The sequence below is a fragment of the Belonocnema kinseyi genome, chromosome 5, assembly GCF_010883055.1.
Source record: "Belonocnema kinseyi isolate 2016_QV_RU_SX_M_011 chromosome 5, B_treatae_v1, whole genome shotgun sequence".
NCBI lineage: Eukaryota > Metazoa > Arthropoda > Insecta > Hymenoptera > Cynipidae > Belonocnema > Belonocnema kinseyi.
In genome coordinates this window covers 111,308,923-111,314,022 of record NC_046661.1, presented here as the reverse complement: position 1 = coordinate 111,314,022, position 5,100 = coordinate 111,308,923, and the positions used below count along the sequence as shown (strand labels likewise).

Below are 5,100 nucleotides of genomic sequence, written 5' to 3'. Positions count from 1 at the left end.
ATCGTCATTTTAATATTAAATATTATATGTGCAGCAACTAATAGTAATAATAATAATCCGAAATTGGGAGGGTTCATAAAGATTTTTTATTATTATCAGTTATATGTAAAATTATTTATATATTACAATTAATAATTACTTAATTAAAATTACAATTTAGAGTTTGCTATTTTCACTCTGGAAGTTAAAAAAAAAACAATTTAAATATTTTCATAAACTATTTAATATAATATATTATAATTGTAACATTTTTCGTAATATGTAAATTTTTACCCAACCCTAATTACATCCAGTTCTTTGCAATATAAAAATTTCCGTCTCGCAATTTGTTACAATAAGAAACTTCAGCAGTATCAATATCCGCTTTTGTTAAGAGTTTCCAGTGAAATTCGGTAGAAAAAATCTTATAAGGTCGAAGATGATGATTGAAGTAGCAATCAAGCATTGATTTTGTGATCAGAAAGAAATTGACTTCTTCAATCAATAATATGAAGTGCACAAAATGAAATCGCGGACCTAATTCGGAAAACTTATTACGCTGTCTTTTTTTACTGCGTTGCCCCTGTACTGGATACAGTTAGTTGAATTAACTTTCTCGTTCAAATGTTTCGGCCATAAATGAATAAAACTTGAGATCGTTGACATATTTTGAATGGAAAGTAACCTGATGGATTCAGCAATGTTCTGTAAGATAAATATTAATTTCAAACACTTTTCAATTTCAATACAGTTTAATACAATATTGCATGCAGCGGCGAATCCGCAGATACCCTACAGGGGGGACTCCGCCGCCAACCTTATTGAGTATTCTAACCATGGACATAGGAAGCAAGGGACTAGGCATGCCATTGCGGGGGTGATACAATGAGGGGAGAGGCCGCCACCTTTTGATGTCCTGCGACAAACATGGCAGCCCTTCCCGTGAACTCAACCCCGCTCGCCAAGTTCGGATAGCATGCCTAGTCCCGAGTTTCCTATGTCCATGAGAATACTCAATACACAGGACTAAAAAAAAGGTACTTGATTCAGTTTATTTTTAATTATCAAATGATATTGATGAGCTCTTTTTAATGGCATTATTAAATATTTCAAAAAAAAAAAATCTTTTTCAAATACTATGAACCTTACATAACGCCTTATACGGATTATTTCGCAAAAAAAATTATTCCAGTCATCAATTTAAAAAAAGTTGAGGCTTTTAAAGCTCTTTCAAAATGTCACCAAGAATTTCCTGTCTGAATTTACAACAAAATTAAAATAAACATTCATCCCTTTCCACGCATTAAAAATTCTAGAAATAAACGTTTTCTGAATAAAAAAAAGGTTTTATAAGATGAAGTATTGTCTTTAAATAACTAGTTACGTAATGTAGGTACTACTTGAAATTCATTAATTTATAACTTTTTTTCTATGCCATAAAGAAGACAAAATAATATTAAGAATAATATAACATCAAAATTTCAAATAACTATTATCTCTTAACAGATTGTGAGCACGTTAATTCAAGTTAAAATTAAATTCTGAGAATTTGTAACAAGAAAATCAGTAGTATCATTTTGTTTTTAAATTTATATAAATATAATTTTTATATGATTCACAAGAAAATTGAAAAAAAGATTTTTGAATATTTCATATTTGTCAAAAAGATTCTAGAAGATTTGAAAGACATTTTTCTCTCTATAAGAATTTTACCATGTATTCGGGTAAATGCTAGTCTTTTCAAAAGAATTTGAAGACTTTTAGAAATTTGAAAAAATCAAAAAATATTTTATAGATTTTCAGAAATGTTTCTTAGTTTTTGAAATTTGTTATTCACTTAAAACCTCTTAAATTCCCAAAAATTGTTGTAACTGACTTGAATTTTTCTCCAAATTTTGAAAAACCATTCGTAATGTCAAAAATTGCCTTATAATTATCTATATTTCCCCAGAAATTTTAAGAAAATGTTGTTTATCTTCTTGAAACCTTTCGAAATTCTTTAAAGTTTATTTTTAAAATCTTTAAAAACCTACGTTTCCAAAACTCTTATAAATTCCATAATTCTCTTTTAATTTCTTCAATTTTACTAAATGTTTCTTGAATTAACTCGCTTTTCAATTTTTTTTAATTTCTCAATCCTTATGAATTATGGAATTTTGCTTTAAAATATTCTACACACTTTTTCGAAATTTCAGAAAATCATTTGATATGCTTAAAAAACCTTTTTTAATTTTCTCTCAAAGTACATTTTTTAAAGCAACGCGCTCGATGTTGTATTTATCTCGTGCTTCGCGCTCGATTATGTATTTACCTCGCGCTACGCGCTCGGTCTTTATATTTTCGCACATTTTTGCGCAAACATTTTTAAATTAAGACTCAAAACATCCACCACTGTAATTTTGTAATTGTGAATTCTCTTTCGTTAAAAAAGCTTAGCTCGAGAGTTTCAGCGCACCTACGGCACGCGACTGAAGGCAATCGCACTCTGCGCTTAGTCTTTGCGTTTCTTCCGCATTCGGGCAGTCTTTTTGGAATCAAAGGTGAACGGACCGACAACTGTAATTTTGTGATTTTGAACTCTCTTTTGTTAAAGCTCTTTTGGCTTTAACGAACACATTCTCATCACGTATCTCGTGCTTCGCACTCAATTTTATCCCACCTGTCAACTTTTCTACATTATACACAACACTTTTATATCAATTATAATAAATTTTTTATGTAACTCTGCCAGGGATTACTTATTAAAAAATTGCAAAATAAAAAGCAAATTCTATTTATCATGATTATTTTTGTATTTGTTTCTTATTTTGCTTTAAATTATATTCTAAGCTGTTCTGAAACATGTATCATTTCAGTAAATGTATATCATTACAATTTATAATATGCATAAAAATTGAATCATACTAATTCTTATTTCCTTGTTCTTATCATTTTTTTTTATTTTTAATGTTGTTTTTTACGATCAAATAAAAACTACTGCGCATCTGCATATGGTCTAATACAGGAACCTACATAGGACACTATGTCCTCTTTCGTATTTTCTGTGCTTTTTCCAAAAAGTTAATTTTTTAATTTTTAATCTTATGTTTTACGATCAAAAGAAAATCTACTCGTCCTATCAAAAAATAATTAATAATAAATTTATCGACCTTTTTAGGCGAACAACTTTTGTCCGGTAATTTAAGTTCATACCTTGTGTCATTTTTTCAAACAAATTTAATATTTTTATTTAATATGTTATTTTATCCGACTAAAGCAAAAACTAACTGTCCTATAAAAAATTATAACTCTTTTTTGGATTATCAAGTTTTATCTAATTTTTTCTCGTAGCTTATATCGAAAAGTGATTAATTAATTTCTGAGTACTATGAACAACCGTACATAGAATTTTTAAATGATGAAAAAAAGTTGTTTCAAACATTCTTGGTACGATCAAATTTGGAATTTTCAACTTTTTGACCAAATTAAAAAAGTTGTAATCATAAACTTGCAGGGCTTTCAAAAAGCAAAGTTCTTCTTTTCCTAACTTTTTTTCATATCATGCGTTGTTTGGCTTAAAATGTTTATCTTAGTTTGTTTTTTTGGTTTTTTTGTTTAGTTTTTGTTTTTTTCAAAAAAATTCATTATGATAAATTGTTTAATTTTTTGAATTCTATGAATAACCGTAAAGAGAATTTTTGAATTTTTAAAAAAGTGGTCTCAAAAATATTCAAAATGTGCCCAATTTTTAAATTTTCATCCAAAATAGCTGGCTAACGAACTTGACCTTTAGTTTAGGACACTAAACAAATTTACGAAAGGGCAATCTAATAGATAATTTTTTTCGAAAGTATCGTGTTCACAGACAGACAGACATACAGACAGACACATTCGAAAAAACCTGTTTTTCGGATTCAGAGGGTCTCAAAACGTGGACATTTGACAAAAACTGGAGGGTTCAAATTTTACACAAATCTAATACTTTCTCTGATGAGAATATAAAAAATGGTGCAACAAAAGAACACACGAGGGCCTGAAGAGAATTATTTTCCTTCATTTGTCTTAAACGATGTAATATGGAAAAATTTTAAATTTTCGTTCAAAATCTTTTACGCACTTTTTAAAATTTTCAGGAAATAATTGAAAAAAAAAACTCTTTCATTGCGAAAAATTCAAGTCTTTTTCTATTCACTCTCCATTACTATTTACAATGGTAATTTTTCTAAACTTTTTTGGAACCTAAGTTATTTGATCTGCTACTTACTGTCATTACTATTTTATTATTTATTTTGGTGGGTATGAATCTTTCTAACCGCACTTTGCTATTGAAAAATATTACTTTTTTCAACTCTCAATGGCAATTAATAACTTTAGAATATATTTCTGATTGATATGGAAAAAGTATTTCTTCGTATCGCTCTTGCAATAATTACAAACTCTGCCACTATATCGTAGCTTGCCATTGAACTCTTGTAAATATAAATGTTATTATATTAAATTTCTCAATCAAAAGCACAGTTGATGCTGAACGATCTGGGCGCCCAAAAGAGGTCACTACACCAGAAAATGTTGAAAAAATCCATGATATGATGTTGAATGATCCCAAAGTGAAATTGAGAGAGGTAGCTAATGCTGTAGGAATATCATTGGAACGTTTGGGCAATATCGTGCATTCAGTTTTGGACATGAAGAAGCTCTGTGCGCGATGGGTGCCGCGTTTGCTCACAGTGGACCAAAAACGAATTCATGTGACAACTTCCCAGCAGAATTTGGCATTATTTTCGCGTAAGCCGACCGAGTTTTTGCGCCGATTCATAACCATGGATGAAAACTGGATCCACTACTACACTACTGAGTCAACGCAACAGGCAAAACAGTGGGTTCCACCGGGCCAAAGTGCTCCGAAGCGTCCAAAAACGTAACAATGGGTCGGAAAGGTTACGGCCTCCGTATTTTGGGATGCACATGGCATAATATTCGTGGACTATCTTGAAAAAGGTAAAACCATAACCGAAGCATACTATTCATCATTATTGGACGAATTGAAAATCGAAATCGCCGAAAAACGACCGCATTTGAAGAAGAAAAAACCGCTTTATCATCACGACAATGCGCCTGTTCATTCATGCTTAGTTGCACAAG

The 5,100-nt window shown here is 30.3% G+C and overlaps 1 protein-coding gene across 2 annotated transcripts in view; it reads left to right on the top strand.

Annotated features, from left to right (window-relative positions):
- Nucleotides 1-595: 595 nt before the first annotated feature.
- LOC117173017 (gustatory receptor for bitter taste 22e) overlaps nt 596-5,100 on the top strand; it is a 13,561-nt gene continuing 9,056 nt past the window's right edge. The window contains exons 1-2 of one of the 2 annotated variants that reach the window (XM_033361363.1): nt 620-686; nt 1,004-1,016. The gene's annotated coding sequence lies outside the window, so the exon portion shown is untranslated. Of the gene's footprint in view, nt 687-1,003; nt 1,017-5,100 lie in introns of both variants that reach the window. The other variant, XM_033361365.1, reaches the window with a different exon arrangement.